Raw genomic sequence first — 9,637 nt, forward strand, 5'->3', positions numbered from 1 at the left:
TCAAGAACGGGGGAAAATGGCTAAATTGTCAACAATGGATGGGAGTACAGATGAGATTAGGAGTGTGGACTATTGATGGACAGTAGCAGTACATGCTAAAAAATGATTAGTAGGAAATCTTGAAAATACAGAAAAAAAGTAGGTAGTTCCAGGTGAATGTAAATGTCACTTTGGCTTCTCCCTTCCTTTCTTATATAATTTTTTTTTACGAGAATAGATTATACGGCATATTTCAAGGGGGAAATTTCTGTGGGAAATTAGCGAACGAGTGCACGTGAGGTGTTGTCAGGTGATAATTAGCCAAATCAAGGTGTATAGCACTATCACTTACCTTATTTCTTTTTGGTATATATTATTTTGTATAAGAATAAGGCATAGGGCTTATTTCAATGGATGAAATCAGTGGATAATTCCAGGGGAAATTTGCTTTAGTGCAGCACGGCCGGGGAGGTGAGAGGACAGGGTAATGGATGGGAGGTAGGGAGGGGAGTCAGGAACGGGGAAAAATGGCTAAATTGTCAACAATGGATGGGAGTACAGATGAGATTTGGAGTGCTGACTAGTGTTGGACATTGGCAGTAATGATAGATGATACAAGCCACGACTTGTAAGCCCGGGATAATTCAAAATAACACAGAATCACAAAAGTGACGCCCCGCGGTATGATCCATTGCGCCCGAGCATCATGAAAGTGACGTCCCGCAGTTAAGGGGTTAAAAACAGCTGATGATTTCGTAATATAGAGTGCCACGGTCAGGTGTGCTGCTTCTGGATGCAAAGGATGTGGGAATTCATCAGAGAGAAATGGCATTACATTTCTCAAGTAAGAAATATATCTTGTTGCTAAATGTTATGCAGCGTATTCTAGGTTCCGACTTCTCGGTCCTAGGTATGGTACAATGTGGGGTTCTTTGTTCCAGACTGGGTCAGGGTCAGCCAGGAAGGAAAAAACACAAACACCTTGGGTCCAAGAGTACACTTATATATTTACTAAAAATACACACATACACTATTCCATGATCAAAGCTGGGTGGATACAATAGCAGTTAAAAGGATCACTCTCAATTCCTAGTTCAACTCATCTAATATGGGATCGCACCTGACTGACTTTACAATATGTCCATCCAGTATCACGACAAGTAATCCACAGAAATATTCAGGCACATGACATGTGACACATACATATACAACAGGGCTTACTGTCTCCAGCAAAACTGAGATGATAATATAGATATATACTCAACCTTAAGCCTAGGTGTCTGCGTCACAGAGATGAAAGCCTAGCTAATATAATATGTTCGCGTCACATAGACGAAGCCCTAGCTAACTTAGTCTATGCCGCATCACATACAAGAGAGTATATGTGTATATGGTCACACACTGGCAGTCACCCGATAGGGATTTGATGAGGCTGGGGTGGGTGTACTCTCGTGGGAGTGGAGGGAGGGGGGGGGGATTTAGTGTGAGTCCACGGGTGCGGTTACACTGACGTCTGTTGTCCTGTGGGGGAGGTGACACTGGGGGAATATTGGTCACAGTTGGGGGGAGGAACCGACTCATGTGGGTATGCTGAGTACTCCGTGTAATAGCACTTTGAGTAATAGGATACACTAGAATGCACAGGGGGTGAGCATACTGAGGAAAGATCACATGTTATATGCGGGGGATCACAGGGAGGGTTCACTGTGGGGCGGGGCTGGTCACACTGGGGGAATGTAAAGGGGATCTATTACTCACAGTTTCTGACAGAGAGGAGGGCAGGGCCTGCTATGACGGGAGTTCCAAGTGGCGGCCTGGCGTGGGAGGGGGGCTGCCCGGTGAGTAGTATAGATGCAGGTGGTCCATTGGGTTGCCGCGAGTCAGAGAAGAGTGGGCCGTTGGTGTGTAGGGCGGCTCCCTAGCCGCTATGGCCTGACAGGAGGCCGGGCTCTCGGGGCTGGGGCCAAAGAGGGCCAACAGGCGCACAGCTCGGCGCCGGCCCTTCGTCGTTATTGGGGTTCTGGGAGAGGACCTGGGGAGGCCCGGGGCTGGGGTCGGGCGCAAAGGAGGCGGCGCTCTGTCACGTCTGCTGCTTCTTCTGGGGGATAGCAACCCTTGAGGCTCCTCCTGAGTCCTCTGTCAAAAAGGAGACCGGTCCAGGGGACTCAGTGTTCGAGGGTCTGCTTGGGAGCTTGTCTATGCAAGTCCCACCCCGATTCTGGTGAGAGTTCCCTCTGCTTGAGTGTAGTGTCGTGTTCCTGCACGCTGCCGGGTGGTCTGGCTGCAGAGAAGTAGGGCATCGGGGCGCGAGGGACATATGACGCTCTTGACTGGTAGATGTGACAGGTAAACCAGCCTCCCTGTCACCCCCTAGTGGGGTTGTTATCGCCCCCCACCCCCGTACTCTCCTCCTGGGGTTGTGGTGTCTGGCTCACCTTGCCGCGTGGATATTTAACTAATTCTATAAGAGTACTGCTCCATGAGGTGGGGCGGGAAGATTCTTCCACAGTATCCCTGCATGAACGAGGCCTCTAAAATGGGCCCATTTATCTTCGGTCTTTCTCTCCATGTCCTCTTCTCTGCTGTTCACATTCTCTTGTAGATATTTCCATGTTTCTTCCGGCCTTTATCAATCTGGACATTCGGTTTCATAACATGGATAGTGGCATAAAGGGTAAGACCTATGGCGTTGATTTATACTCATTGGGTAAATGTACCCAATATAATTCGATGAACTAGGCAGAAAAAAAATCATAATCCATATATGTTTTTGTATTATAAGCAAAAAGTGTCTCTGTATTAATAATCACTGCTTAGTGGAAATAAAGTATTTGAATTAGAATTAGAGTGTCGGTGTTTCAATATGACCGCCAAAATCACACGTGTGGCACAGACACATCATTGATACTTGCTAACTAAAGGGCAGCATTCCAATTATGAAGCAATATGGCCGCCGTCTTTCTGAACAATAATCCTGTTCAAGAGGTCACGTACTTAAGAGCACTTGAAATCTAAATATTTTAAAGTATGCGTTCAAAGCTATTAACCTGGTGCTTAGGAATGTATGTAACTTTTGTCAAGTTGTGATGGTAAATCTATACAGCACAAGCGATAAGTGAAGTGGAAAGATGGCGGAGTCAGCATCAGTGGTGTGATTGTTGTTTGTCTTGTGGCGTCAGCTGTCTGTAATTATTGGTGAGCCCAGGCCCGAGCACCGAGGTGTACTTGATCATTTGCCCGTCAGGACGATCGTGTGGAGGGTGTTCACTGCGTCATTCAATGATAGACTCCACCAGTAAGTTACTGTGTTAGCCATGTCACATGTGCTAAATTACAAATGTACACACAACTGATTCATTCTTTACCAAACGCCCGCGGCCTTTCCATATTTTCTAGTGAATGTTTCACAGGTTGATTATTATTCCTGGATTACCACAGCTACTGGGGATTTTTATAAACCTGCCTCTAAAAGCTACAAATGAGGTTTTAGAAAAGCGTTAATGTTTGGCCGTCTACCAGCAGCTGACCGTATTTAACATTCATGACGCGCATTTTTATATGTGAAAGCTGGCTGTCAAATGCAAGTGAGGTTAAGTTGGATTAGGTTAGGTTTGGCTGGGTTAGGTTTGATTAAATCATTAAATTTGCCATGGCTTTGACACGGGCTACACTGATGCATCCAGTCAGAGAGATGGTTGGTAAACAATGCTGGCAGTCAGAGAGACCATCGGTAAACATTGCCGCCGGTGGCCTGGCCGCTTCCTTAACTACCCAAAAATAGGTTTATTTTGTCGTTTTCCAATCACTTCATGCAGTCACAACTCATTAGTTAACTATCTGTGTTGCATATGTACCAAAATTACTTGAGATTGTGGGTTTGTTATAATGCAGGTGGAATCGCCACACCCATTTGTATGAATTACCCTGTATGCTTATTTGGATCAAGTTTGTTTTAATGTTTCATTCTCTTTCCAATAATTTTTAAGATGCTGTAAAGTTTTGTGTGGTGTAGCTAGTAATTATCCAGTTAAACATACACTTGTACCAGTAGAAGGACCTTACCAATTCACTTCATATTCCTCCAGTTTGTTTTTTGTATTATTGTGACTGTTTTCAGGATGGTAAATTACCTTTCCTGCTGAAAAATTTCCCACTGGTTTTATCATCACGTTCCTAAAGCCATACCTACGATTCTTTGTCTTACAGTACTGTACGTACTCAAAGGCGGTTTTCATGTCCTAACTTTCCAACTGGAGGCTAGGTTAGGTTAGGTCAGATTAGATAAAATTAAATTATTAGGTACAGTTAAGGTAGGTTAGGTTAGGTTAGATTTAATTAAATTATTAGGTACAGTTAAGGTAGGTCAGGTTAGGTTAGATTAAATTTAATTAGGCAGACATGGGGGAATGGTAATCTGTAATCATAATCGATTTCAGACTTTTGTGTAGGTGTGGACGCCCATCATCCACTCACCGAATGTAGAGGTGCCATATAATCTCTACACTGAGTGACAAGCCAAATGGTTTCCTGTACCTAGGAAACCATTTACTATGCTGGGTGGTAACCATATAACCGGGGTTTTGGCAGGGTTAAGTGTCCCCCAGATTCCCCTATCCAAAATCACTTACCGTACTTCGTGGGGTGGAAGGCATACTTTTTTGTCTCAAAATCATCTTCAAATATTCCCATGCGTCCATGGAGGCGAGACTACCTTGGCTCCATTTAGAAGAATCACTTATACATAGGATCACCTCACTGTTTGGCAGTCAAGTATTTTTTTTAGAGTATAAACACCTTTGATTTATTGGAAAAAGTTACATTCACTTGTGTATATACAGGAAACTCGCACGGAACACGTGGGTTTCGTTCCTACCGTGCCATGTTAGGTGCGATATCGCGTATATTTAAACTACTCCGTATTTTGCTCCCTAGACCCCCCAAATGTGTTGTTTTGCTGTTATCTGTCACTGGTAATCACTAGAAAGCACTTTAAATGGTTAGAAGGTTTATTTACTGTTATAACTCACAAATACAGTACAGTAATCCCGCATATTTCGCGGTAGTTACGTTCTTGTAACCCCCGCGAAAAGTCAATTCCGCGAATACTCTATTAACAATTGAATCTTACACTTGTGTCCACCATACTGCCCATCACACAGTCCATGTCCATACTGATTGCGAGACAATTCGCCGTCAGACAATTCCCCGTCAAAACATGGACGATTCCCCTTCAGAACAATTCGCACCCTGGACGATTCCCCGCCATTCTATAAATATACTAATCAATACTTTTATCAATATACTTCTTAATTAATCAATACTTTAATAACTATATTTCAAGGGGATCCAGCAAAGTCTATGTTCAGTAGCGTAGGTTCTGGATATTATTTATTAGTTGCTCCTTTAGTCAATAATTAACTTGTTTCTTCCTTGCTGTAGTTGCCTTTGAATTATATTCTAGCATCACCCATAGCTATCTTCATTAATGAAGACGAATTGTTTTGTGTTTGTTGTGACTGCGAATTGTTCCGAAACCTCCATACTCATCCCGAAATACCTTCTTACAAGATTGAAAGCACATACTCCATTATGAAGGAAAAACGTAAACACCGTACTGTAATACACAGTTATCTACACATTTATTCACAAAACAGTACAAAATAAAAAGATGCATCAACTGGTGATAGCACACACTCGCACGGTCGTTTCTTAGCTTGTCTAATAACACAATTTTCTCTGCTAAGGTCATAACTTTTCTTGATCGTTTTGTCACTTTGGAGTTCTTTCTAATTGTATTATTAGCCTTTGGTGAGGCTGGCTTATGTCCTGGGGCCATGTGGAAAGCAAGTGGGAGGAAAGAGGCTCATATCATAGTGCGGTTACAAGAACAACATACACGTGAGGCAGTCAGGCGTGGACTGAGGATTATGCGGGGCAGAGAGCAGTGTTGCCATACCCAAACAACGAAATTATGCTAGGGCAGTGAAAAAATTATGCTAGATTGAGCAAATTTGTTCCAAGTATAAAATGAATTATGCTAACTTGAAGCTAAATGATAAAATTCTATACATATTCGTGCTACATTTTAATTATGTATTGTTTACTATGAAAATATTAAAATGAACCTACATACAGTAAGAGGATAAATATCGGTTTTCTGCCCATACTGCTTTTTCCCAAGACACTTACGTTTTTCTGATGGATTTTGATGTGATTCATTCGATTTTGAGCATCATTTCCGTCGGAAATAACCAGATTTTTTTTAGATATGACCCCCCCCATCCCCCTGCAATAATGGGGGATCTTTGGGGAATCGGCGGTTATAGAGAGGGGGGGAAACACAGAAAATGGTCATTTCCGACTGAAATGAAGCTGAAACTCGAATGAATCATACCAAAATCCATCGGAAAAAACTAGGTTTCATGGGTAAAATACAAAACTCAAACTTATCCTAACCTAACCGAACCTAACCTAACCTAACCTAACCTAAAACCTAACCTAACCGAACCTAACCTAACCTAAAACCTAACCTAACCTAACCGAACCTAATCCAACCTAACCTAACCTAACCTAATCCAACCCAACCAAGCCCAAACTGAAAGTAACCAACTATTCAAACATCTTACCTTCTCTCTCTCTCTCTCTCTCTCTCTCATTTGTAGCTTTTATAAAATTATTCCAAAAATATTCCATTCCATTCTAAATTATGCTAGAATGATGCTAAAACTTCTAATATGCTAAAAAATATTCCAGACTCGAAAATTTGATCAAAATTATGCTAAAAGAATAAAATTATGCTAGATATGGTAACACTGGCAGAGGGGCCGTGGGAAAGGGACAGAGGGTGGCGTGAGTTTACCGCGCTACAATTGGAAGCTGCGGGAATTTCAAATTTTTTGTTTTCTCTATATTCAAGGATATTTTAGTTGAACTTATTAATGCTAAGAAAATCCGCGAGAGGGCAAAACCGTAGACAAAAAATCCGCAAAAAATGCGGGATTGCTGTACTCCACAGCAAAACTTCAACACACAAATACTGTACGTAAACACAAGGAAACATTCCGACTCCGATCATAGGTAATCATATAAATCAGGTTAACTGGTACCAGGGCTTTATTTAATGCTTTATCTTTTTTGAGTGCTTTAACTTACAAGTACATACCAGAATAGTACATATTTAACTTAGAAATGCAGTACTGTGGAAAAGCTGTACAGCAAGTCTTTAACGAACAAACAAAAAAGGCAATATTCCGATGCCAATCATGGGTAAGCACATAAATCAGGTTAACTGGTTACAAGGCTTTATTTAATGCTTTAATTGCTCACAAGGACATACCAGAACAGTAAATATTTAACTTACAAATACAGTACTGTAGAAAAGCAGTACGGTAAGAGTTTAACGAACAAACAAAAAAGGCAATATTCCGACGCCGATCATGGGTAATCATATAATTCGGGTTAACTGGTTACAAGGCTTTATTTAATGATTTAACTTTATTTAAGTGCTTACAAATACAGTACATACGAGAACAGTAAATATTTAACTTACATATACTGTACAGTACTGTGGAAAAAACAAACAAATATAAAAGGCAATATTCTGACACCTATCAGGTAAACTGGTTATAAGACTTTATTTTTTGCTTTAACGTTATTTAATAGTACTTTAAGTTGTACATAAACTTACCAGAACAGTACAGTACTGTAAATATTTAACTTACAAATACTGTGCTACTGTACTCGGGAATGTCTCACTCACTGAATAATTTCCCGCCTAGATCGTCACGTAATCAAAACAAACCGCGCGCTGCGGTGACGTTCGAGGATTTGATCTTTCAAAGGCCTCTCCTGCGTTAATTTGTAGTTTTCATAATGGTTCTGTAAACTTACGTTGTCTTATATGTGTCCCAGCCCTTACCGTGTATAATTGCGAGCGCGTTCCGTGAGATCGTGTTCCGTGCGAGTTTCCTGTACTCAGATGTTACGATTAGAAACACCCAAGCTTAAGAAAAAATTTAGGGTTTGTTTACAACTGGCCATGTGACGGTCTGGGGGTTTAGCGGTATAGCAGTTTAGCAATTTAGCATCTAGCATACACACTGCTTTAGCAGGCTAACATGATCACTGGTGAACTCCCTGCTAACCTTCTGAAATGCAGTCATGATCACTTTGCTTCTCATCCATTCAGTAGCTTGTAAGAGAATTATACTGGAGATGATGGCTAGCATGACATTTGAGTCACTGTAACAGACGTCTCATATGGAAATTCAATAACTCTTGTTTGGCTGGCTTCTCTTACTGATATTTTGTTTCATTAGAGACAAGAATATAACAGAAGGAAACAGTTTTATATTACCGTTGCTGAAAAACGGGAAAAACAACTGCAACATTAAACAGTACTGTCTGAAATTACAGCTTTTTAGCAGTTTAGCAGTATAGCAGTTTAGCACCTAGCATTCCCCCAACTCTCAGAACATGATCACTTCTGAACCCCTTGCTAACCTTCAGAAAGGCAATAATGATCACTTCACTTGCTATGCAATCACTGACTAGCAAGGGAATCATATTGGAGATGTTGGCTAGCTTGACTTTTGTTGAGTCATTGTAACAGACGTCTGTCTCATATGGAAATTCAATAACCCTTGTTTGGCTGGCTTCTCTTACTGATATTTTGTTTCATTAGAGACAAGAATATAATAGAAGGAAACAGTTTTATATTACTGTTACTGAAAAATGGAATAAACAACTGCAACATTAAACAGTACTGTCTGAAATTACAGCTTATTAGCAGTTTAGCAATTTAGCACCTAGCGTTCCCTCAACTCTCAGAACATGATCACTTCTGAACCCCTTGCTAACCTTCAGAAGGGCAATAATGATCACTTGCTATCCAGTCACTAACTAGCAAGGGAATCATATTGATGTTGGCTAGCATGACTTTTGTTGAGTCATTGTAAGAGACGTCTGTCTTATATGGAAATTCAAAAATTCTTGTTAGGCTGGCATCTCTTACTGATATTTTGTTTCATTCGATACAAGAGCATCATAGAAGGAAGCAGTCTTATATTACTGTTAGTGAAAAATAGGAAAAAGTTGCAACATTAAATTATTCATTTTTTCATTCATTGCCAGACACCATGTATCCCTAATGGGGTGGCCAAGGGCTTAGAGTTAATTGTTTTACAGGGAGGAGCACTAATCCTCCACCAACCCCACTTGACGTGTAGGGAGAACGTTATGCCAACAGCATCTGGTGTTCCCAGGCGGTCACCCATCCAAGTACTAACCAGACCCAACGTTGCTTAACTTCGCTGATCGGACGGGAAGCGGTGTACTCAACGTGGCATGGCCGTTGGCACATTAAATTATACTTCCCGAAATTACAGCATTATTAGCGGTTTAGCAATTTAGCAGTTTAGTGCCTAGCGATGTGGAAATTCGATCACCCCATGTTAGGATGGCTTCTGGTACTTTTAGGGTACATAAAAAGGTGTAAACATTCCTTGTAATTGATTTTTGAAAACATGGTTGTGTTGTTTGATTCTAAAGTTCACACATGCAGGCATTTGAAGACATGCAGGCATTTGTTTTGGAGATATAGTGTATTCCTTCACTTAATGCCCTTTGTATTTTCTTAAGTGAATGAAAGAACTGGTTT

At 41.2% G+C, this 9,637-nt stretch overlaps 1 non-coding gene across 1 annotated transcript; it reads right to left on the minus strand.

The window, feature by feature from the left end:
• Positions 1-9,217: 9,217 nt before the first annotated feature.
• Positions 9,218-9,336, minus strand: LOC145410850 (5S ribosomal RNA). Its single transcript, XR_013899316.1, has one exon. It is a non-coding gene; the product is annotated as a 5S ribosomal RNA (ribosomal RNA).
• Positions 9,337-9,637: the final 301 nt, after the last annotated feature.

Source organism: Coenobita brevimanus, chromosome 86 (genome assembly GCF_032717465.1).
Source record: "Coenobita brevimanus isolate Jiangsu-jjx chromosome 86, ASM3271746v2, whole genome shotgun sequence".
Taxonomy (NCBI): domain Eukaryota; kingdom Metazoa; phylum Arthropoda; class Malacostraca; order Decapoda; family Coenobitidae; genus Coenobita; species Coenobita brevimanus.